The sequence below is a fragment of the Haliaeetus albicilla genome, chromosome 1, assembly GCF_947461875.1.
Source record: "Haliaeetus albicilla chromosome 1, bHalAlb1.1, whole genome shotgun sequence".
Classification (NCBI taxonomy): Eukaryota; Metazoa; Chordata; class Aves; order Accipitriformes; family Accipitridae; genus Haliaeetus; species Haliaeetus albicilla.
The window spans coordinates 70,975,311-71,002,385 of NC_091483.1; positions in this window are offsets into that span (position 1 = coordinate 70,975,311).

Genomic DNA, 27,075 nt, shown 5'->3' on the forward strand with positions numbered 1-27,075 from the left:
AAAAATTACCCATGCTGCATCCCATCACAGAAGAAATTAAAGCAAGCCTCCCATTTGCTATAGAGAACTGAGTCAGGTATAGAACCTCATTTTCTTTACCTGCTGTATTAGAAACCAAGTTTTAAATCAAATTAAATTAAATCCAGGTTTCTTCAATAAGCAGGTTTCCAGGGGTAGTTTAGAACTGGTGTGATTGCTTTAGCAGGATTTTTTTTTTAATAGGACAAGGCTTCTCAGGCAATAAAAGTGTAAATCAAATATGGGGCAAGCTAAGTATGAGGATGTTGGAAAATTCACTAAAATTTATATAACATTTTAAGTTTTTTTTTCTTTTCTATTACATTTATTTTTCATTCTAATACAGATGGTGCCATTTTAGGTTTCATCTTTCTAGGGAATATAGTCTCACTTCTGAGTGGAATTTATCCCCAGAGCTGGGTGTTAGAGGAAATAGTGGACTCCTGAGCCTTTTCAAGGGTTAGTACCTCTCAAATGGCTTCTCTCTAGCTATCTTTGCTGCCAAAATGGGAAAAAAGAGAAAGTAGTGACACAGGGAAGTACACTCTTCTGTGAGGGAAAAGCCAGATCACCATGTTGGAGTTCCTAGAAGGCACTGTCTACTGCTGCAGTGTAAAGAAACTCCAAGACTATTGAAATGCTTTTAGGGTGAAATGTACTCAACAAAGGTCCCATGCGATAGCTATATTTATATCTAAGGAAGCAAATTCTGCCTTCTGTTGCATCTCACCATATTCACGTACTTCAATGGTACTGGAGGAAAATCAGCGGGAGCTAAATTTGTAGGGTAACATCTGCTTGAACGGTAATCTGTTGTGCAAAAATCATCAGATGCCCTGTTATATGACAGGAGCATCCTAGCACACATCCCTCTAAGACCCCACAGCCCCAAAGGCAGTGATTATTTTTCACTCAGTGCAGAGATGTCAGTCATCAAATGTAAGCACTGCTCATGATCCTGAGATAAGTTATTAATAGAACTATTTCTCATCAATTTGGCAGATACCACAGTTCTGGAAATTTCGCTATCCTTACTTCAGCTTTACAGGCCCGCAACTAGACTCTGAATGTCAGCCTGCATAATCATCCTCCTGCTCTGTTTAGCAGGCTGGCAGTAAATGCTTAGATTTTTGTTTGTAGGAATCTGTTTGTTGTTGTTTAACCCCAGCCAGCAACTAAGCACCACACAGCTGCTCACTCACTTCGCCCCCACCCAGTGGGATGGGGGAAAGAATTGGGAAAAAAAAGTAAAACTTGTGAGTTGAGAGAAAGGTAGTTTAATAGACAGAAAGAAAGAAAATAGTAATAATAATAAAAATGACAATAATAATAATAACAAAAATTGGAATAAACAAAACAAGTGATGCATAATGCAATTGCTCACCACTTGCTGACTGATGCCCAGTTAGTTCCTGAGTAGTGATCTGCCCCCCTGCGGCCAACTCCCCCCAGTTTACATACTGGGCATGACGTCACATGGTATGGAATATCCCTTTGGCCAGTTTGGGTCAGCTGTCCTGGCTGTGTCCCCTCCCAACTTCTTGTGCCCCTCCAGCCTTCTTGCTGGCTGGGCATGAGAAGCTGAAAAATCCTTGACTTAGTATAAACACTATTTAGTAACAACTGAAACCCTCAGTGGGTTATCAACATTATTCTCATACAAAATCTGAAACATAACACTATATCAGCTACTAGAAAGAAAATTAACTCTATCCCAGCTGAAACCAGGATACTACTGTAACAAGAATCTTGTCATCTATTATGATTTTGGGAGGGATTTTTTGTCTGGTCATTTCCATGCAAATGTCACTACAGTTTGCAACAAAATGTTTTTTTTTAACATAAATCTATTCTTTTGATCACCCTGCCTTGTAGAAATAAAGATTCATCCATCCATACACTTTCTGGGCAGAAAGGTTCACAGTGAATATCTTCTTTGTCAGTCTATACATATAGGTCATATAATTTTTTTTTTTTTTTTTTTTTTTTTGAGAAGCTGGATTAAAGCACTTGAAACCAGAAAAGCTTGTATCACACTAGAGGGCTCCTAGTAAGGTCCTTGATCTCCTTTTGTAGGCTGCAGTAAAACATACATAAAATATAAGGTGTGATAAAGTCAACCTAATATTCCTGATCTCATGACTTGCTGGCTGTTCTTTTCTCGTGGAGGATGATAGCTAGCTATCTAATCAAAATGCATAAGCAGTGTCTGTTCCTTCCACCCCCAGACCCATTCATTTTCTACTCAGAATCTCTGCTTGGGGTAGTATAATTGATTTCGACATAATTTACTGCTTACTTGGTAATGCAGCATTGCAGTCTCTGATAAAAACCGTATCAAGTCACAGCACCGGTCTAGAGCTTGAAAGGGAGGCAGTGTAATCACTTTCTTACCCTAATGCACCTCCATCTCATTTCTGCTGGGCAAGGAGCTGCAAAGTAATCATTGTTAAATGTCGCTGGCTCCAGAGAGGGTCTTTCGCTTCTCTGCCTGACCACTTCTCTTTGTCTCTCTGCTTTATTTCATAGGGGAGGCAGCAGGGAAACTTTTCATTGTTGGATTGTCATGAAAATAAAAGCCTATGATTATAGTTGTCTACCATCAGACATCTACCTCTAGGGCAGAGCAAAGATACCCCTGGAAAGAAGTGGTAGTTCAGGAGGATGTGGAAGAGCAAGTACTAAAGAGGGGATATTTTGCATTAAAATCTTTGTTACTCCACTCTGTCTGCACACTCCTAAATATTTCTTATTGCTCCCATTGTCACCCACATTTGGCAATGAAGCGAGGGGGACCACTACCTCTCTGTGCTCCTGGCCCCCGCGCAGAGCCTCAGTCCCACTGTGATGTGCAGACGTCTGTCTGCAATGACTCCTCACCTCGGACACTCCACCGCACCAGCACCAGCAGCCACTTTCACCAGGCCCGCCTGCAGCAGCCCGCAGCCTGCCTGCGCCGCACACACCATGGCAGCATATGAAGCCAGAGTGGTTTTTAAAAATAGGCTAATTACAGATGCTCAGGTGAGTCGAGGGCTGCCATGTGCTTTGTGGGGGATTGTGTCTTGCTGTTCATAGATCCAGTCAGGCTCAGCTATTCTCTTTGTAAGGACATAAAGGTCTGTAACTTCATGGACACCTTCCTCCAGCTCCCTGGCCGCCATCTTCTCAGACCCGTTTCTTACAGGGGACAGGCTGCCTAGCAAATCTTTCTGAAAAACTCTCTCTGATTGGCTCTTTTTCTTGCATTCCCCCTCTGTGGGGACTGGTAACCAATCAGAGCTGCTGTAACAGACGTCCTCCATCATTCGGGCTGATTTCTGAGGAGAGAGAACAGTGGGGTTCCCAAATGGCGGCCAGCCCTAACCCTGCCACATCTTGTGAGAAATGGGATGGCTCTGCCTCTCCTCTGCAGCACCCACCTGGGCTAAATGGCATCTGCTGCATGGAGAAGGAGGTGGAGACCTCCAAGAGGGGCAGAAGTGGTATGGGGAGCAAATGCCACCACAGCTTGGCTGGCAGAGGCCTCACCAAGTGCTCTGGGTGTACTGGTGGGGAGGTGAGGGACGTGAAGGGGAAAGGACTATTCAGTTTTGGTGCCTGGATTTCCCCAGACATGTTATTGTTTACTGTGATTTATGTATCATTTACATAAGTGGCTAAATGAGCACTTGGTTACAGCAGTTCAGACCATCCAATTTCACTGAGTATCAGACAGCCTAGATCCTGGCCTGTAATCATCTGTTCCTTCTCTGGGGACAACTGGTTAATTATCTTCTAATGGTCACTCCTGCAAAATGGCCAGATATAACTAGCAGTTTTAGGGAACTGCTTAGCCCTGTCCCTGGCCAGCTGACTCTATACAGGGCTTTTCTGAATCACTTACCTGCCCTCTGTCCTATGATCACGTTACGAAAACAAAGGACAGAGAAAGTATCACTTGTTAAAGAAGACTCTTATCTTACACTTCCTACAACAGCAGATTTTTTTTAAACAGCAACAGTAAACACATTTGCAAAGGTAACCTCATTTTGTTTGAAGTTGAGATTTATTGAGTAAACAAGTAGATTTTTGGGATGAGGTTTTACAGTCACTTTTCAAGCCACAAAATATGTTTTGCTTGACAATAAGAGAAGATCGATTGATATAGCTTGTTTTTTAAAAAATTGAATAGCAGTAACCACTCAAAGAGTTTATACAAAAAGAATTCTTCCCACAGTACCATCCACTCAAATGCACTAATGGCAGGGATTCTTCACACTGATTCAGACTATATACTTATCTTTGAGAGTAAGGAGAAAATCTCATCTAAATGAATCTCTGGAGCCTGGTCCTGGAAGGCACTGAACATCACTGATGACCAGCATCTAAGTTGGAGGTACGCATGGGGAAAGTTGTGCAACCATATACAAGGCTGCCATGTCTGATGGCCAGGAGCAGGCATATTGTACCAGTGGTGTGGGGTCCGAGTGATGTGGTGTCCTTGGTAAATATCTGAATGAAAAGAATGGGAGTTTCTCACCTTGCAATAAGTCACTTAGAAACAACTGTGTTTCACAATTTGATAACCAAACTTTAATTGAGAAGGAGCTACATGGGACTGTAGACAGGTAAGCATTCATGCCTTCTGGCTTTTAGATGTTGGCAATCCAATCCAGACCAGTTTTATTCTTTGATGTTGTAAAACGTTTTACTTTTACTATGGCAACAAAGTAAAGGTTGGGATTTAGCCCAAGCTACTACCACAGGAAGAGACAACAAGCGTGAAAACAGTGTTTACAGGGCATGAAACAGTAAAATAATAGGTACTCTATAGTAGATAATCTATTTAAAAAAAAAAGAAAAAATAAAAGAATGAAACAAAGATTTGTTACAGCTGGGAATCAAGAAACCAAGGCACTTTTTACTTAAAAAAGGCTTTTCTGGTACCCGCTGAAGGTTAAATTGAGGTCTATGCAGCCATTTCTACATTTGAGACATAACTCAAAACTCTTTGCAAGTAGTACTGTGGCATGGGAAAACTTTGTCTATTTCAATAAAAAGAGATAATAAATATTTTTCCTGGCTTCAGTTAGTACAGTATTCTACTCATAGATGGGGAAAAAACCCCCAACCAACCTGACAGACTATTGAAAAGCCCACAGAAGCCAAGACTGAAACTGTTCTCAGCTTATGCTGTGGTTCTCAACATAGCACTTCAAATGATGGATAGAATCATCTGCTCTCTTAAGTCACTTTGGAGGCATATGTCAAAAGCGTGCCAAAGAAGAGGAAGGTGAATTTGAGATGAGATTTTAGCCCTACTTATGCAGTCTTCAAAAATCATCCTAAAATTGGCAGAATTCCCACTGAATTTGGTTACCTGAAAATGGCCTGTTTATTTTGCTTTGCTTTGGTTTTGTTTCCTTAAATTGTTGCCTTTCCTGCATATTTAATGTAGAAGGTCAGGGTACATGTTTATTTATTTATTTTAATAAAATCTTGAATTCTTGATAATTTTCACATTTGTCTAATATATTCTAATGTTTTTAGATACTTTCTTTTTCTGAGACCTTAAAAGCACTAAGTGATGGAAAAATCTATGTTTAGGAAACTAATAAAAGGGAGACTTGTGTTTTGGGGGGTGGGGTGGAGGTGGTGAACAAAAGGATACCTGTCAAAGAGTACACAGGGGTTCAATGAATTGGACTGTGCTCTTTTGTATGCTCAGGTTCTAGCCCGGAGTTACTCATGTGCTTGATATTAAGCACACGCATAAGTCTGTGCACGACTGGAATCTATTATTACCATGTTGACATACATTTGTTAAGGGTTTGATTCTGCTAACATTTCTATTGGCAACACAGGGACATGCAGTAAGGTCCCACAGTTCAGGAAGGTATTACTCTGCATGAGGAAGATGGAAGAGATTTTGGGGAGCTGCTAATACACTAAACTTTAGAGACCATTCACAGTAAACCATGTTTTAAATACATTTCCATGGTCATGTTTATTTCTAAAACACCTAAAGACATCAATCAAGTTAGATATATAAGTATCCAGCCCTGAGAACAAAACCACTTAAAAAGATAAATTAACAGTTATTTATATATTTAAGTCCAATTCCTGTAAGATCTCAGTAGTGTGAATAAGTGGTTTAAAAACTGTTCCTTATTTATTGGCCTTCCAGCTATAAATATATATTTGGCCTCTGGATTTTTTTGATAGCTTTAAAATATTTTTTGTCTGGATTGAGGCCTAATAACCCAAATTTTTGTCCAAAGCAAGTGTTTTGAGAAACACAGATTTCCTACCATATCTTCACCATGGCAGCTGCTGTTACTTAACTGATAAAATTCTGGTAATTTAAAATAAATTCTATGAGGAGCATAAGCCCATACTTGTCTGCTTTGTCTTGGGGCTTGAGTGTTTTTTCCTGGAGTGTTTGAACTATGTGCTCAGGCAATGTTAACCTTCTGGTTTAAATCCAAATGTTTTAGTTGTGGGAAGCACTACATTCTGTTTACACATCCATTACCCTGGAGAATTTAATGTGCCATTTCCATCACAATTAGATTTCTAGTAGCTGAACTTGGATTGCTTTCTTTGGGCACAAACTTGTACATCTTGGATTTATGAACTGAAGACTACAGAGACTTTATTCTTAGTAGCTCCTCACTTCAATATAACACTGTATGGGAATGTAATGAAATATGATGGATGAAAGTGATGGAGTCAGTTTTCTTAGGCCGTGCATGCTCTGCAGTGCAGCCTGGTGCAGGGACAGAACACTGCTTCCATCTCCTCCTCCCTTTCTCCTTTTTCTCCTAACCTAGCTCTGGCTGAGCTAGCCTGTTGGCTGAAAGCAGTGTAGCATAAATTTAGAAAGAAAATAGCTTTGCTGGGAAAAATCTATACTGACTTAGGTGTTAATGTGGCTAATATTGCTAATGTGGCTATGTAAAGCTCTCAAGCTATTACCTCTGCATGTCATGATACTGTGCTACACCCACCTGCTTAACAGTAGCATAGATTCCCTAGCAGAATGCAGATATGCACATAGGCAGATATCCTGCATTTTCAATAGTGTTGACCAATCTTTTGAAATAGCTGCCATTTTTCAACAACAAAAAATCCCTTCTCAAACAAATATTTCTTTGCAGAAAGCCTGTGAAGAAATATTCTGGGTTAGACAACCTTTGCTTGGCAGTCTATAGTCTTTTTATAAAAAGTTATCCTCACCCACAAATTTGGGAAAGGGGGAATTCTCAGTGTCTGCAATAGAGATTATATCTGTCCCTTCCTTTGAGTTCCAACTGACTATGGTGATGAAGTGGAACCTTAACTCCATCCCTCCCTGCACCACTTCCCCACAGTATTTCACACAAATGCAACACTGGACCAGTATCTTCTTGAGACTGTGGTTAACCCATAGTTTCTGTTAGAAATTGTCTTTCTTGAGATTAAAAGCTCTTACTAGGACAAATAAACCAGTTATTAAAGCTAAAGAAAAAGCTAACTCAATGTCACTTTGCTTTCTGATTCTCAGCCAGGTAAGTATTATAGATTAGACTACTCCTGCCAAAAAAGTTTTGTGCAAGGAAGGTTGTTCCTCTTTGTAACCCTACCTGTTTCACATGCACCAAACTGTAATTAGTGTGGTCATTATTTCATCCTTGTTCAACAGCTTGTTGTTAGAAAGATGAAGGAGGTAGAAAAAGTAAGAGAGGGCCATAATCTCTTGCTGCTTCTTTGCAGGAGCTGTTTCTTAATAGTTTTTTGTTTGGAAGGCAGGACAAATCTGAATCAATGTTTTGTCCCCTCTTTGTTTGCTGTATCCATCTGGCCGTTGTGCTGGGAATGATAATGTAGACAGATTGTTCATGGGAAAGAAATTTAATTCCTTAGATGGCTGCACAAGACAGAGCTACAGAAAACCTTTATAATATTAAGTTGGGTGGACAAATTATTTTCCAACATGATCTATTTGTAGAAACATCTCATATTGGCCACGAAATATTATTTAGAGAAGGATAGTAGCTTGGTCTATCATTTACTTCAGCTGTCCTTGGCCCCACTCTTCTGCTGTTTTGTTTCTTATCAATAACAGCTACATAGCATCATGTCTCAAGTGTTTAAGTTAAGGGCACATGATTGTGTCAGTCTTGGACTCTGTATGGGGAATATCTGGCCCCCAAATATCATGCAATGATATGAAGTGGATCTTTCCTCCGTACACAAATGAGTGTCTTTCTTCTTTGTTTTATATCAGTTGAACAACATTTGATGAACCTAAGCTTCTAGCCTAACTCTGTCTTTGCTGGTTTACTGTATCTATACTATTCAATATAGAAAACCAAAGCCATTAAAGAAACAGTCATCTTCTTTAAGCTTTTTTTAATGCTAGGGTCTATAAATTAGGTACACCACGGCACTGAAATGGATTCAGAACTTTCAGATCAGGGTTCCCTCATTTTCAGCGAGCTTAAATATATCTGACCATAAAGCTCAGGCCTATCAGCCATGAGCCACAGGTGCCTCTTAAGCATTAATGTTTTACTTTAGTTCATGGGGAATTGTGGCTATAAATGTGTTTTAAATGCTAAGATGCCTAGCTCAGCCACCTCCTGCTTAAAGCGAGTTGAGAATTCACAAATTAAGAAGCCTGACAGTAAATCCTGAAGTATCTGATCTGGTAAATATGCTCAATTGGTAATACTGGTGTTAAATACAAAGCTGTCCAGAACACAACAGCCACAATTTTTATTCAAAAACACTGCGATGGGGAGAATACTGATCTCTACCTTTGTGGGATAGCCCAGTGGCTTGGGACTTCCTGATAAGTGAAGTACTCAAGACTTTGAACATTCTCAGCCTGTCTTTGGTTCAAACATTTTGTTTTAATGTTTCACTGCCTCCTAATGGTTAGAAAGTACTGAGAAAAGGCCCAGAACCAAGTATTCCCAGTTTTTTAGCATGCTTTCACCGCTGCTACAGAGTTACATTGTCTGTTTCCTTCTTTCACCATATGAGTTTTATGTACCTTTCTGCTTGGTTCCCACCTTCACCAGGAAGCAGTAGAAGGTGTGCTCATCCCAAATTTACCTGTAGCTGTGAGACAGACATACTATACATAGCTCAGGCTTAGCTGTATCTTGTTACTCGTGTTACCTGTTTCCTGATGAAGCTGTCCGACTGTAAGGATATTCTATAATAAGTAGATAGGAGTCTCTCCCATGTTTTCTAAGAAACAAAAAACCAATAATCCAGACTCATGGAGGTGATTTGTACACCTTTTATCCATCAAGTCTGTCAGACTCTGTCTAGCCACCTAACTCATGTCCTTAAATCTAGGATAGATCTCACACACCACAGTCTATCATTTTCTACTGGTATGTTAGCTGTCAGGTGCTATGAATATCCTTCTTTGGCACCTAACTTTACTTGTAAGTAGTTTATTAACTCTGTTCAAGAATTAAGATAATGCTACAAGTGTTAATCACCATAGGTGAAAGCCCCCAACTTTCAGCCTGGTAACACCTACCTCCATTTTAAATGTAGGTTTTGCAACAGATTTTCACAGAGCATCAATTATTCAGTGTCCGGCTGAAAAACTCTTTTTCAGTGTTCTTGCTGTTTAACCTGAAATCTGAGATCTTAACCACTGAAGTTTTGAAGACATGCAGCTGAAATATAAAATTGTTGGGAACTATAGTCTGAACATAAGCATATGAGACATGAACACGAGAATTAAAATATGATTTTTTGTTTCCTTTGTGTTGCTTTGTTTTCCCAATCTTCTATTGTTTGCGAAGTGAAATAGAGACTAGGACTTCGTTTCTGTTCCAACAGTCCTTCAAATGCAACATTCCAGAGATTTATTAGGAACAGGTGTTAAACATTTTATTCTCTTTATCTCATGACTATATCAATAACGTACTCACTATAATATTATGACTAGATATTTGCTAAACTCTCTGACATAATTAGTGATGAAAAAAGGATGCCTACTAACCACCAGTAGAGTTCAAGTACATGGCATGAATTTGTTTCCCATTTTTATTCCAAATTTCTACCTTGCTACCGTCACTTGTAGAATGCCAAGTAATGTTGCCTCCTGGCAGATCTTGTGCAGCACAGTGTAGCCCATTGCTACCTGGCAGCTCATCCTGTTGCACTAGTATTGATTCAATGCTTATAAAGTACATTTTGCAGCACAGACTGATGTCAAATACATGATTTGCTTTTTCTCTGGCACCACCTTTTAAGAAACCTGAATAGTTCAAGGGAATTTCCAAGATCCAGATCTTGGTAATCAGCTGAACTTCTTTTGAGATTCTCATTTAAATTACAAAAAGTATAACAATATTGGGTGTATGCAGTAACAGTTTGCTCAATTGGAGGCTATCTGTGGATTTACTTACTGGTTATCAACCAACATGTTAATCAGTTGTGAGAGGCATAGTCTTGTTTTTAAAATAAACACTTGTTTTACTAAAATTAATGGTCACAGGTAAGGTTGGGGCTGTGGTGGTATGTGGTAATATATTACCTCAGTAATATATAGGATTAAAGGATGATTAGCATTCTACCTTTATATTTTCTTCTCTGAAACTATTGTTACAACAAGTGACTTTGATTATAAAACATCTCTCCAGGAAACTTAGATTTGAGGCTCTGCTGAGGTCCAGCAAAACCAGTGTGAAGTTCCAAACCATGCCTATTCAGTGGTTATATATAGCAGTCAGCTTCCACTATTAAAGAACTACTTCATAAATTATTTGCAGGTAGAACAATAATGTTGACATACAGGGTTTTATGAGTAGCAACATATTCCATTTAATGCCTAATCTATGGCTTTTTTCTTCTTCCAAGTATAAGAATCTATCTCCAGAGGTCAGCAATTTCTGTTGTGATCATGAAGATTGCCTCTTACTTCAAGCTGATAGAATCTCGTTTATTATTTCAGAGGCCTGTGATCTTAATGAACTGTAGAGTGATTCTCTGTAGAAATATAAACAATGGTCACTATCTTCTTCTCTGGTAGAGACATACTCCAATCCAGGGATCATCACTGATACCAGTAGCAGACCACCCCAGCAAGTGGAAAATCCCCCTTACTCTTTACAGTTGTCAAGTTTCTACAGCTGGGCTCAGCTCAGAAACATTACTCTTGGTTCACACATGAGCAAAAAAATGTACTCCTGTGTGGGGAGAAAATCTAAGCAGCAACTTGCTGAAATCACAGGGCTTCATTTAATTTCCTCGCATAACATGTATGATTTAAATGCTATGGAAATTCACGTTTACAAGAAAAAACTGAAGGTGGGCTCCTCATATTTTACTGAAGTTCTAATGTAGCATGCAGTCACCATTTTGTCCCTATTATTTTTTTTGGTACATCCATCTGCCACATGACATTATTTGTAATTCCTTTCCTGGATAAAGAAACAACATAGCATCATGTTAGCATCAGTATTATTACTGTTCTTTAAACAGAACAGTTAGCCAAAGTGCAGAGCTTCATGAACTGTTTTCATTAGGGGGAGTGATAATTGAGTCTGGCATCTCTGATGCAATCCTGCTCATTTACAATGTACAAAGCCCTGTTTCCCTAAGCACAGAAGAAATCAAAGAGGAGACAAATTCTTCACAGATAGCTCCAAACCTCTTTAATCCAGCCTCTGGCTAAAAAGTTCTCTCATATTTTTGCACTACTTCTGTGGTTACATCTGGTATATTCTTCTTGCCTTTTCTCTCATCTTCTCTGGCCAATCTGCTGTGAGTCTCACACCTTTTAAATGTATCCCCATATTACATTATTTGTCCCATGTACATGCTTGCAAACACCTTTGCATTGCCTTTTGATCTGTGTTTATGCTTAAGGTACAGATAACATTATTTTAACAACTTGCTTTTAAAAATGAGCTTAGTGACTTTCTTCTGCTGTATAAAATGAAGAGAATTTGGTGCCTAAACTTCATCAAGGTTAAATTCAATATCTACCAAATTATAAGGCAGGTAAGAAATGCTAGCTTTTTAGTATTATGGAACAATTTGGTAGCTTTGTGCAAGAATGTTAGTGGTGATTGTTGGCAAGGGATGTGCGGGAAGGTTTCTAAAGCCCAGCCAAGACGTCTGAAGTGATCAGATCTGCAGGTGCCCAATTAGTTTCAGGCTACTCTTTTCTAAATTCTAAAGCCTGTGTTTACCCCTGCAGTTTAAAAGCTGTGGTCTTTATCCTGATTTCTGCAGACAGCTCCAAAAAAAGTTTGAATGGCATTTGAAATATTTCTCGAGGCAGTAACTGAGTCTAGATAAGTTTAATCACCATTACTCAACGTCCAAAATGTGAACTCTGATTCATATTCTATTTTTCTTTTTCCTTCCACTGGCATAACATTTTACAACAGGGAGTCATGTGAGGGTGGGAAAACATATTTGGAAACATAAAGCCAATCTAGATCCAAAAGATGCAAATCAGTGTGTTCTACCCCCATTGTGAAGGGGCAGTTTTAGGAGTGTGTTGAAACATTCCACATTATGGAGCTGGTAAATAAAACCAAAACACTTTAAGTTAAACTTTCTTCCAATTCCATGATTTATTTCTCAGAAATGATTTCTAGCTGTGATATTTTCTTTATATTTCATTTGACCACAGTTGTTCAGCTTGTCCTTGTATAAATAGTTTGTGGATTTGGATCTGCCTTTCATGGTAAAAACCTTAATATGCTTCCAGAGAAATACATAGATTCATATGTAATAGGGTTAGAAATGTTAACCCACTCATGCAGTCACATATGTACAGTACATGTGCATATACAGATACAAGGATATTTTAAAAAGAAACAGAACTTCTTCAGAAAAATTTTATCATAAATTGAAGAAAAACATTTTAGAAAAAAACATACTGATTCCTTTCAAACATCCTATGAAAAGACTTATTTCACAAACTCCTTGCTGAAGGTCACCCCAGGGACTACTGTCCTTTTCACAATCACCACAGTGAGCTGCAGAAGCAATTGAATGACTGACACACAGATGGACTAATTTGCAGAGTATTGTGTGAGTTTTTAAGGCCATCGCTGTCTAATCCAAAAGATTCCAAATAAAAGGAAAGGGCAGTATCACATGACCCAGCCACAAGTGTTCTGTTAGCCAAAGCAAATTTACATCTTATAGACCATCTAGGCTTGGCCTCAGGGTGACCTTGATGTTTACAGATGAGAAAAAATCTAGTGATATGGTATATATAACCAGGGGACAAAGGATGTGGAACACACAAACCTAATAGACTAAAATATATATATTTTAAGAGACACTCAAGTCTTGGCTACATTTCTGTTGTGCAAAGATACTGAATGTCACTCTTTTTCTCTTCTCTAACTAGGCTGGTGGCTAGCTGTATTCTGTTGGGATCACTTTGTTTGTTATTTTACTCAAAGAGAAGTGTGCATAGGTTTTTCAAGCCTGACTACATCCTCTCATTCTGAAACCTTCTTTCTGAATATCCCTACCTATGTTCCTAATATCCAATCACTAGGATGTTGTCTAATTCTAGCTGGAAAGTCACTTCCCTTGAAGACTTTCCAGTCATTGGCTTTATGATGAGAAACTTACTAACAAACTATTTGATGTTTACATCTGAGTTCTGCAAAGTTCTTTGTTATGAATTCAAAACTTGGTATAATTTGAAATTGAAAACCTGGACTAGATTCTTGTTTTAGATCGCATTAAATCTGAACCAATTCATGCATTCAACATGTAGATGTAGTAGTTCTTCTAAAGCCACACAGCCACTTCCTACAATGTGTTTGTGTTTGTACCAAAAGCTGAAGGTTTGTAAAAATCTTTCCTTCTGTCATAGAGATCTTAATTCTGTTTTATATTCATTTATATCAATGAAGAGAAACTTCGCCAAGCTGAGAGAAACACCAGTGTTTCAATGATCAGGGCAGAGATAGCCAACCAACAGCCTGTGGGGCATGTATTTTATTCCCTACTGTCTTCTCTCATGAAGGCCTCTTAGACTTAGGCAGGGAAGTGAGTAAGTGATGGTGATTAAATGTTAAAACTGTTTTCTTCTCGACACAGGTTTTCATGACTGTGTCCTACACACATGGCAGAAAGTATGATAATCTGACAAACTGCAGCCATGCCATTATGTGTTGGGCCCAGATCGAGTAATCTTTGTACATGCAGTGGTTCACATGAACTGAAGAGTGCCTGAATGGTACAGATGTGCTCAATTACAACAGTTTGCATTTTGCTCATCTCAGGGAGGCATCCATGGTCGTATGACAGGTGATGATGTGACTGATACAAAAGTATGCCTTTGTTGTGGCTTGATGACAGGGACAAATGTGATCATATGACAGTATAAACAGTCCTACAATAAAATCACAGACATGTGGGCTATTTAATGGATGCATGTCCAACCATCTGATGGGAGACATGCGTGCTGCCTTCTTGTAGCTTGCTTTTGCGGAAGAGTTAAGTCTCATGGGGTTAGAGCACTTATCTTGGATTTGGAGTTTTGGATACTGATTCCTGCTGTACCACAGACTCCTTGTTGTGACATGAGACACTCAACTTAGCATCCCTCCACTTCAGTTCTATGATTTTTAAATAGGGAAATTTAGTGCTGTTCTTGCAGATTGTAGTAACAGGGATCATCCAAACAGTTTTAATGGAAGTCACTGAAAACAAGCGTAAGAGAATAAGGGATTGGATCCTGTGTTCTACATCTTCAGGGACAACATTTCATTACCCACAGAGAAGTGATGAAGTCTGAGAAGTCCTTTAGACTGTGAGAAATAATTGAATGAAAAAGCAAAGACTATGTTACTGCCCTTCATTGAGTGGCCGTACGTGCCATTTCCAATTCACATTTGAAAATGTTTGTGAGGTATCCTACTGGTTTTGGATAGGTAATGTGCAGTTGTTCCCAGCTTGCGTGCTTCATAAGGTATTTACTACCTTTTCTTTTTTATACATCCCTCTCCACAATGAACATTGTGTTTGATGCTTTGATGTTACACTTTCAAGCTATCCAGAAATAGCAGCTGTTACAGTGTCTGGTTATTAAGTGCAGCTTCACACAAAGTATGTTGCTACTACTTGCCGTGATCACTATCAGCTCTCAAGTTTTAAAGTCTGTGTTTTTCCAGTAAAGCCTGGTGTGACTTTGACTTGGGCTGCTCATATATACCAAGTACCTAATCCTCCAAAGATTTTTTGTGCCTAACTCCCTTTGAAATCACAAGAACTTAGAAATACATTTGAGGATCGGGGCCAATTTTTTTTTATCAAAGTGTCTATGAATAGGATTTCTAAAAGTACACAAAGGAATTAGGAGTATAAGTCTAATTGAAAACCATGAGTCTTGGGCTTTTAACTCTCTTAGGTTACTCCTTAGGATAGAATTTCCAAAAGACTTGAGTGTTCGATGGTTTGTAATAATTTATTTAAGTTATTACATTTATTAAGAAGCTGGTGGGTCTTCAGCACATATGAAATTCAGGCCTTTACATAGAAGCCTAAAAGAATTTCTCTCTATAGTTGATGTTCCTGGTGTCTCTTCTAACATGACATCATGATGATTTATGATTAACTACTATAAAACAGTGCACCTAGAACTACAGGCTTTGAAATCATGGTTAATCCTCTCCCCAGCAAGTGATTGCTGTTTTTTTCAGAGGCATATAGTGCAATTGTCAATGGGAAAAGAAGTGCCCAATAGGAAGGGGAAAAAAAATAGCTATACAAATTTATATAAATGGCATGTAGCTAATGGAAGAACACTCTAGGCAAATGGGTCCTGATTTTAGAAATTGTATTTAATGGATTCAAAGATCATTAGAATAATACTTCCTTGGGGCTTTTCTCTTGGTACTGAATAGAGCAGAAGCGGGGGATGAAAGGGAAAAGAATGGCTTGAATAGTAAGGGAGATTCCTTTGAGATCTTTGACCAATTTTACTGCTTAGAATCAAAGGCAGACATCAGACAGGACTACCAACAAGAGAGAGGAGAAGGTTTTGGGAAGGACACCACCCTCTATTGACATCACAACTTTGGATCACTACTGGCATCCACAAGTTCTGACATCATTTGAAAAATCTTGAGCTCTAAATTTCACTGTTCAAGAAGCCTTTCTTCTTCTTTCACCTACTGATTCTCTCTAGCTTACTGCCCTGTTGCTTGGTAATCCTTGCAACAATTATATTGCCTTATTTTATAGCTTGGCTTGTTGTGTTATTGAACACTAGCTAATTAATTTTCCTGCCAACTCACTGTTTGCCTGGCTCTCACCTTGCCATTGACAATATGCCTCTATTACTTTTCTGTCAGACTCACTACTTCCTTCAGTTATGACTAACCCCCTTGTCTACTCTATCCCTGTCTAATTTTCTGTCTTCTGCAGTGTTGGTCTTTTTCTTTAAACAGGTGGTTTATTTTTTGTACCATCTGCCAGAGTACTTTTTCCCTTTCTTTCAACTTTTTGATTCCACAACCTCATCCTCTTATGCAGTTTCTACTACCCTTCCTGCAATAAACACGCAAACTTGTTTTTCTGTTTATGTCTGTTATTTTCACCAATATCTTCTACCTCCTTTCATCTGTGCTGAGCCTATCTATCTGTCCATTTAAATATGATACATTAAAACCTGTCACTTGTCAAGTTGTTAATGCTTGTCAGAATGTCAAGGGGTTTTCTTTTCCTTTTCCTCCTTTTTTGTCACAGATGATGACTACTATATTATAGTTGTCACTATAAAAATCGATGTCGACTCTGATACCACTTCCTTTCTGGGAAGCTATTCTTGACTTCAATTTTTCATCTTTCCCATATCAAAAACATTGGTATTTTGCTTTCTCTGAATTCTTGACTTTTCTTGTTCCAAAGTAAGTCAACCAGAAGAACTTGACAACTATAATCTTCTCAGCTATGACTTCCTTGGTGTCCACATCATGCTCACATATCTGTCCAGATGGTTTCTTTATAATTGTAAATACCTTTACCATGACATTCTGATCATATTGTCTCTCTCTTTGAATACTTCTTCTCCTCCAATGTGTTACATGCAACTTTATTACATCAGTTAATGATCAGCACTGTTGGCAACTCAGCCCCCTCTCAGTATTGCGTGTGCTGCTTCTCTTCCATACCATCATTTATGCACAGAGCATGTTGAACTGCTCCATAAAGCCACTGGCTCCTCAAAACTTGCTGCTTCTGGAAGGATCATGGGGAAACTGATGAGTGGCAACTAAAGAAATCCTCAGGAGAGTCTTAAAAGATTTATTTTACTCATGCTACTCCTCATTAGTTATTCTAGCTAATTGTTGAATTCTGCCCTGATAGGTATTGGGATCTTTGGCACAAGGTCTTTCACTTACTTAGTTTTGCTTGCATCTTGGTGTGATGGGTATCCTTTTCCTGAATAATAAACACAGAAACTGTCATAATATCAACCCTCACTTTTTCCTTAAAATATGGGCTTCTCCATCAGGATTGCAAATAAGCTGCCCAAAAGTCATTCACTTCATTGAGAATGAAGAATGTTCAGCAACAACAGGGTTTAAATTATGGCAAGTCCAAGCTAATATTCAGACTAAGTTTGTAACTATAGGATCTTTGCAGGGGTCTTTGGAGAAAGACATAATGGATGTCACTGCTTTTGTTTCTTATGCATCCATGTAGTGCAATCCTTGAATAGAGCCTTTAGAAAGGAGATAAAATTTTCCTAATCAGAAAAATCTAGCTTTAGTTCTCTACACATTTAGTTTATTAATCTACAAGTATATTGTACCTTTGAGTGTGAGGTCAAAGTAATGGAAATCCATTCTCCAGAAGACGCTGGAGAGAAGAAACTTTGAGAGAAAAAGTTCATCCCAGACTTTCTTTTCTCCAGAATGAAACATTCTTTAAATCCTGCAATTTAATCAGAAGTTTATTATATTATATCCTGCAACATGATAACAGTAAAACAAAAGCTTTGCTTCATTCTAGTAGGAAATTTTGACTACTTTGACTAATTCCCACAAAAAATTGTAATGTATTCAAGAAAAGACGTCAGATGTAAAAAGTGCCATCAGCAAATCTTTAACCAATCTTAGCACAACATATTTTTTGGCTGGTTACTCAAAGCTGTGTATTACATATAGCAATTGTTCAAACCATACTTTTTCTTTAATTTTTTTCCTGAGTTTTGCATATCTAATTCTGATGTAATTCAGTTAAGTGAAGTTATTCCCCACTAGATTAACCCACATACTCAAATTATATTTCTCAGTTTCCAATATAAACACCCCGCTTTGCAGCCCATACATTTCTGGGTAGTATTTAGCCAAACAAGGAATCCCACTGATGCCAATACAAGTAAAACCACTGAAAAGGTATACGGATGGCAGAATCAAGACCTCATAAAGTTGAAGACAACTATAAAGTTAACTAATCCCTATGCTTGCTCTCTACAGAGGTTTAGAATCCTCCTGAGCAATCCCTCCGTATTGTAATATGCAATTCATTATAGACTCAAAGTGGGATTATTTTCAAGCCTTTCTTTTTCTTTAGCCCTAACAGGATTTGAATTTGCATTTCATTTCTCACTCATATCTTTCCTGCTTGCTTTCAGATTTCCCCATTTGTTCTCCTTCACAAATGGATCTTTGGACAAACATTTTGTATGTGGGATGGGTTGCCATGTTAAAAAGATTATCTCACCATGGAGTCCATCAGCATTTAGCAACAACAGCACTTATATTTTTCTCAGGTTTCCTTTATCTCTTAATCATTATTAGCTGACTGAGATTTATGACATCTTCTTCATCCAGAGATAAACTCAATTAGTGGAAAAATCTTCAGCTTGTTAGCTACAGTCAAAAAACTAACTGCGAGCTTGGATGTGTATAATTGTATTTTCCAGTTCAGCGAGCATGTGCGCAGGAAAACAGCCACAACCCCCAGCAGGGAATGGTCAGCTGGTCCCAGCCTATTCAGGGCTCTTGGTGCCAGCCAGCTTTCAAAGAGGGAGGGGTGGGCCCTAAGGAGCCCAAAGGATTTTCCCGACCCTCTTGGGTAATTTACACCAATCTTAAACGTGTATGTTTGCCTGAAGTCTCTTTTATCAGCGTGGTAATCCCATTACTGACAAATGAAGATGTAATCACAGTTTATTCAAATCGTTTGAAAGCTTTATCCCCTTTTGAGAGAAAGGAGAAAGTACAATTGGCTGCAACTGACTTCTTAAACTCCTACTGGGACACTAGCAAAGCAAAAATGATTTTTAAAAAGCATCAACACTTGGATATAGGATGAAAAGTATAGCCTACAAGGTCCTTGAAGAAAGGAATCTTCTCTTGCTTATGGTATTTACATCATACTCAGCACTGTTACTACTAATTTAAATCAGAGAAAGTGAGACAATAGTGTTCTCTCCTTGGTTCGTCCTACAGTGATATTTCCTACTAATACCATCTCTGCTTAACTCCATCAGTAGTCATGAGGGTAGGGATGCTGATTGAACTGTGTCTCCATCACCAGGGTAACCATCTGCTAATATGCAGAGATCCTCTCTTTTGTGAAGTATACACCAGTAACCAGAAAAGTGTGGAGAAAAAGCTAGAATAGAAAACCTTGTGCATTTTCAAGGGGAAAATTAACTATCAAAATGTTTCTCCATCAGCCTTGTTTGTAGCAAAGGGAAACAGAAACACAGACCTAGGGAAAAGTCTTGGTGCAGAAGTGAAACCTTGAGCAATAACAGCACCACTTAAGTCTCTAAGGTGATGAAGTGCCAGAGAGGATCCACAGGAGGTCCTAGGAACCCCTTGTTAAAACTTCTTCATGTGTGGAACAACTTCCTTGTCTAGCATATAACCCATTCACACCGCTCTAATACACTGATATAAAGGTTATAAAAATAATCTGAAAACTATACCTCACTCTTCTTCACCTCAAATCACACCAAAGAACAGTTTTAGTAATTTTCTGACTAAATGTATGCCCAGATAGCCTAAAAAATCAAAATGCAGATAAAAATGTTTAGATTATTTTAGCTTCTGAACAATAAAAAAATCTGTAGCATTTCAAATGCCAAATATAATGTTAATTTTAAAGAGATTGTATCTAATGCAGATTCCTTTATTGGCAGATGTCTTTCACATGCGTTTCTTGACTTTGTGATGAAATTTGATCTCACCGATAAACAGAATATCATGTTCAGCAGTTTTCACTATAGGGCAGTACTGCATGAAGTGATGATTTCTTTGCATTTCCAGTAGCTAATGTGAATCCCTTATGTACACTGCTTATGCCCTCTGATATCGTTGTTTGGTTTTGGTTTTTTTTTTTTTTATTATCACAGTTCCCCAACCTAGACTAGGAATTAACTACATGAGTACATAATAAGCAAAACACTTTACTTTGGAGAACATGTAGTCTAAATAGACTGAAATTGGGAAGAGAGACTTGGAGCAACTACTTTGACACCATACAGCACGTAAGTTTTGTAACTGGGAGTAGCCTTTACTTTCACAGCTCCATAGGATCATTTTCAGTTAACAAAATCCAGGACTTCCAGTGTAGTGGTACTTGTTTCTTTCTTTTTGCTGAGCCTTTCCTTTTGCTGGAACAAGTTTTCTTGTGGCCACACAGCGAATCAAATTTGAGAGAGGGTAGAAGTAACACAGCCAGAAAAAAAAAAAGAAAAAAAATTAATTTTCAGTTGGATCAGTTCCCCACTCTGAGTCATTGTTCAGCTGTACAAACTCTTGTGCTGGCACAATGGAAGGAATGACAAAGGCATGGAAATGGCCTGCCAAGGCAAGAGAAGGGGGTTGCTCTACAGTGAGAACAGCAATGTTAGCAGCAGTGCTGGCTTTCACCAGCTTCACGTGGCTGAAATGGTGGCCTGTGTTTCCTCATGATTTTCACCTTAGTTTCATGTTGTACTACAGCTGCTTTAGTATTGGTAATGGCATCTGCTTTTGGCTCTGAACTGTATGTGCATGTGTTCAGAAGGAAGCATTCAACTGTGTGAGCAACACCCTCCTCTGAAAGACCTGCATCCTGTGGCTTGGGAACCCCAGCTTTAAGAGAAGAGTTGCAGAATCTAAGAGCAAGAAGCCTCCACAGGAAAGGTTCAGAAAAGCAATAGATACTATCCTGTTTGTAGGCAGTATCCAGAGTTGAGATGTACCAGGAATCATTGTCCAACTTCTATTTTGTTTTGGTGGGTTTTTTTGGTTGGGTTCTCTGTTTCTTTTGAGGCTGTGAAGCGATAAATTTCGACAGGTATTTCAAATACCAAATGACATCTGATTGGAGATTGGTTAAGATATTATGAAAACACATACTCATTAAAACCAGCAGCTTGTGCAAAAGAGGTGACTTTAATCCTTAATGAAGTTGTTCTCTGAGAAACTTCTGTTCATACTATCAAAATGCTGCCTATTGCTGATCATTTAGTAACATGTTCAAGAATACTGGTAGAAATGATCTGGTAAGGAGATTTTTGTGAGTCACTAACTACAATTTACATGATTATACTTCATGATGTACCTGAAAGAGTCATTTATTTTTTTTTTATGTTAGAAGAATAACCTCTGTATGCTGGATGTTTCCAATTAAACACAAACATAAGCACTTCCTATCCGTTTTCTGCTTGATGTATCATGTCAGACCATGTTTTGGCCCTGTGTACATTTTCCTGCTCTCAGAGCACAAAAGCATATTTCCAAATTCTCTTTTTCAAATGGGAGTTCCTTTCCAAAGCTATTGAACTTGTGGGTTGAGACACAAAGCAGAGATCCAGCATTGAGAGGTACCGAAGAACACTGAGACTATGGAGAAGCCATGCCATATCATGAGCAGGTCAGACCTTTCAAGAAAGCTCTGACAATATTGCTGAGCTCCATCGCAGCCTTTGCAGCTGTCAGACATGAGCCTTGTGCAGTATTAAGCAGCACAAGCAGAAGGCAGGGCACAACCGATCAGTGCATAGACCTGTCAAACTGAATGTGAGGAGATGTGCAAGAAGTAAGTAGCCTGGGCTCCATTTGGGTTTTGGAGATGGGTTCCAAAGCCCATTGCATTCTTTCAGTGGCCTTTTGCTTTACTTACTTGTACTTTAGCATCAGCATAATTTCTTATACTTTCAGTAGACAACTTCTTTAAGCTTTTTAGCTTGAGGAATGGTTGTGTGTCCTGATCTTATTATAAATAGATAGTATGGTCCATGTTACCGATTACATCTTGAGCAGCAGACTCCATTGCGGGTTTATGTTGATCTATGATGAGCATTACAGATCTTTTCTTTTTTGTGGTGAGGCTCGTTTGACTTTGTACTGTGATGGTGCTCCCCCATAAATGAATCATAGCAAGATCTAAACATCAGGAAGATCCAACCTAGAGTCAGAGTATTGGTTTTGTGATATTTGTGCATTATGTTGCCAGAAAATAATAACAGATATCGACTCTTACTCTGTGAATCTAATGTTGGCTCCCTGATGTCTAAAAATCAGCTGGTGAGTTAATGCTCTCCCCAAAGTACATTTTAGGAATTCCAAGTAAAACCTTACTTTTGAGTCTGTCCTTTGATCATGCACACAAAAAAAATCAATACCATTCATATTCTTTAAATTAGTGCTGATCCGTAATTTGGTAATCTGTCATAAAGCATTTTTTATTTTTGTTTTCAAATGGAAGATGTCTTTTCCACCACGTAAAATTTTTCATTAAAATGTATGGTTTGGGCAAATATTCTATGTATTTTGGACTCAAACATATATTTTTCTGAAAAAGGTTCATTTCAGTGGGAAAAAAATTCATTAAGAAGATAGTCTTTTTTACATTGGTGAAAGGTATGAAAAAAATTATATCCAGTATGAAAGTGTTTCCTCTTCAAAAAAAAGGGTACATCGAAAAAAAAATCCTTTTTTTGTTGAAAGCACTTACTAATTTTTAAATCAAAATGCTAATTCATATTTATATAATATATATTTGCAAAAGTGAAACTTTTACAGAACTGTGTTTATTTAACATTTGTTATAGAAAAGAAAATTATGAAAGTCTGAAAACACTGACATGTACCATTTCAACAGTTCTTGAGCAAAGATATTACATGTTTTGATCATGAAAATACTGTATTTCTCTTTTAGTTAGTGCTATATAACATATATCTGAAACGTCAAAATTAAAAAGAACAAAATTACTGATTTTACCAACATAAATTTTTTTTCTGGCATTTTCTTTTATGTGTTTTGTTGTAATTTGGAGGACTTTCTGGCCAGTCATGAAGTGAATGTACTGAAAACCTTGTGAAATAAAAATTGTAGTTTCTTCTCAATTCTAATATATATCTTTTCCTCCTAACACAAAGCTCAGAGGTCTGCCAAAGCCTGTATATATAACCAGGCTAGCGCGGTTGTGGCATTTCAGTTTTGTAGTTGGTAACACGGGCTACAATAGCTATCGATACATCTCCATTCACTCTGCCTTCAAAGACTGTATTTAGGGACCCAGACACGTAGAAATTCTCTAATGAAAAAGCTCAATAATATAAGAAGTTGCATGGAAGTTGAATGTTCTTCTTTTTATAAGTAATTAACTTATCATAGCTATAGAGAAAAAGCATATTTTCAGCTGTTGGGCCAAGCTTGAGGACAATCTCTACTGCTCTGTACAGTTATGATTGTTAGCAGGTTTATCTTTGCTTAAAAAAATCATGATGGGCATCCAATTAGGTACAAAATGGTGAAGCTTATCGTAAATGTTGATAAATGTGCTGACCCTTAGGTTATGGGATAATGTGCTCTAGCTGAATACAGTAAATCTTAAATTAATCAGATTTTGCAAGATTGGATTATTGTTCCCCCTGTGAACTATACCACAGAATGAGAAAGTGTCATAAACAGCACGATGCTGGTTTCCTAAGTCAATATTTTCAGCTTCTTATAATTTGCTACTTTTTAAGTATTTACTAGAAAAATAGAGAATCTGTAATAATCTCCAGGTTGAGTGAACTCCAGCATGTATCTAAATGCTTGCTTGTTCAAAACTAGAATGCAAAGGAGCCATGTGTTGCCAATCCCCAAGTCTTCAAAGCAGGAAGAGCTCAATTACAACTTCCTGGTTGTTTATGTGTATAAATATCTTTTGGTTTGAGGCTCCTTAAAATTTTCCCTTAGTCCTTTGCATATGCCTCCCTTGAAAATAATGGTATGTTTGCTTCTCCAATCTAGGCAGCAGAGCTACAGTAATCTAGATACGTACAAAAATTAATAATACAGCTGTCATTTTGCAGAAGTTTGCTGAAAGGACGTGAAACAGACTACCTGATGTGCGCTGGGGAATCTGGAATCTGCAAAGAGTGTGGGATCATTGCTGACAGTCTGACATTCCTGATTCGAGCGGGAAAATGCCAAGTCCAGTTTTTCCTTCCTGTTTCTTATGAAAGGACACATATGGCTGCAGCCGTACTGCTTTCGGTCATGAGCTCCTCAAATGTTTTATAGTATTCGCAACTGCATTTGGTCATTAGAATAAGCACTGGGATAAAGCCAGGTAAAAACACATTGTTGACTAGTTGCTTTGATGAACACACTGGGTAGTTCTCATTCTTCTGAACAATGAATTCTACAGCAATGCTGTGTTCCTAAATATGTCTACAAAGAAGATTGTGTAGCAGTGTTTGCAAGAATATGAGTCTGTTCAAATATTTTAGCTATATTTCACTTCCTGTGTTTTATGAAACAGAGAAGAAGGGGACAGTGAAAGAATCCAGAGTAAACCAGTCAACGTAACAGCTAGCAAAATGGTCTGTACTGAAGCATTTTTGCTATTTAGGTGTAGGACAGACCATTTTCTAGTCAAGAGGAAAGGATATAACTATTGAACTATCGGAGATCAAGCTATGCTATGGAATGGTATAGTTCTGTTACATGCTCTGTAAGAAAAAAGAGAAAAAAAAATATGGATTATACTTCAGCAAGAAATCTGGAAGCTATCATGATTTAATAATGTAAAAGAAAAACTTGACACTGTGACCCAAAGGCCAAGAGTTTACATTGACCTAAGGAAAAAAATCACCCTTTCTTTCCCCCCTCCTGCAAATGCAGACATACTGATTCTCCTGGGATAAAGCCAATGGCTCTATCTTCACCTCCCTCTCTTCCCCATCTAGGCCTGTGTCTTATGCATTCACAGGGCAGCACCACAGCCTCTTCACTACTCCACGACTTCATATACAAGATAAGGTTGATTGGCCACATCTGCCAGCCAGCTGTGTCCGCCACGTGAGATCACTGAGCAGGAGAGAAGCCACAGCATCGTATTCAAAACAGAATCCCCTCCCGAAGCATTCCTCATCGCAGCACATCACTGCGGCCTCTGCTATGTCCTTGCATTGACTGCGATGGGTATGTCTCCCGGTGCATCATCCAGTACCTCATTGGCTCATGCACCACGACAGAAGAAATGTCAGCTCTGAGTAAAACTATTAATTTTGCAAGGCTGAGGCACTATAACTCAGGAATTAGGAAGGACTGCCTGGCTTCTGGTGGATTGCAGCTTAGAGTGAAGATGCTGTAGCATCTGTCTTCAATAGCAGGTTGAGGAGTAGTTTGAAAAGTAGAGGAGATTTTACTGTCATTTAGTGTCAATTAAACCTAATGAAGGCTTTGTAGCCTCTAAATTTTAGGTGTTTGGTGCCCAGGATGGAGTCTAGATTTCATGTACTCAGCATGTAAGCTGCCTGCAAAGCCTCTGGGGAGTTAGGCAGCTCCTACTTTAGTCATCAGACTGAAGAGGTGTTCTCTCTGCTGTTAGTTGACTCCAGCTGATATGTGTCACTTCAATCCAGGAGCTGCACAGCCACATCAGCATGGCACAGTGCTTGAACTAGTATAGCTTCTAGGCAGCATCTGGTTCAAATCCAGCCATCTCACAGAACAGGCATAGCGAGATCACATCTGCCTACAGCCAGTTGTGTGGCTCAACCTCCGAATGGATGGTAGACTAAAGGAAAATAATGAAGTGAGGGAGAAGGGAGAAGAGGGAGGCATTATTTTCGCCCTTCTCTGAAGCGTAAATACTATGCTAAGTAGATTAATTTTACTAAGTGTAAAATTCTATGCTTGCATCTATAGGGAGGTGATTAAAGAGCCGCATTTCAAAAATCAGTCCTGAGATAAGAGCTTGTTTTGGTTCAGAAGGCCTAGGCTTCTGTTTTAAAATGTGGCCAAAAAAAAGAAACACAAGTACCCCTCTGTTGATCTCTGCTGCAGTCAGCAAAGGATGCAAGATTAATGGGGCTGGAAATCAAGCACAAAAGGAATCCTCACCCTGTAATAATGGTTTGGGCTCTCAGCAGGGATTAGAGAGACCTAGGTTCAGTGTTTGATGTTGTATAGTACTTGTATTCCTGGCTGAGTACTCATACTACTAGGCTGCTACACAAGGTGGAGGAGAGGAGAAGTGTGAGCAGAAACCACCTATCCTCATCTCCTCTTGTTTTAAAATGAAATTATTCCACTGAGGTCTGGTTCATCTGCTGTGAGAATATCTAAGAGATCAGGCCCTGCATGTGCACAGAACCAGAATTTATAAATCTGACAATCAGTGAACTTAGCAGGATGTGGAAATGAAGCAATAATTTTTTTGGATTATGACTTTCTTGTCAGGCACCTCAGTCCTGCTTCTATCCTGATTTAGGTACCAAGTCCTTTATTGGACCTTTTTTTAAAATTATTGTTCCAAATTAGTCAAGTGGTAGAAATTAACTTTCTGACCAATTCATTTGGAAGACTGTGTTCATTGAAGCATTGGTCAAATTTCAAATACTGTATCCCATAAAAAGCAACAGAATCTTTTAGGCAATGAACATTAAAAGGAACAAAATTACTTTTATTTTTAGCTGCTTTAGGAATCAACTATTGAATAATTTCTTTCAGAGGCTCGAAAGAAGGTAAGAGGGAGCTTTGGGGCTTTGCATTTGTTACACATTATGGATTGAATTCCTTCTTTACTAACTGGTGTAAATCAGGAGCTGTTCCAATGAAATCAATAGTTACA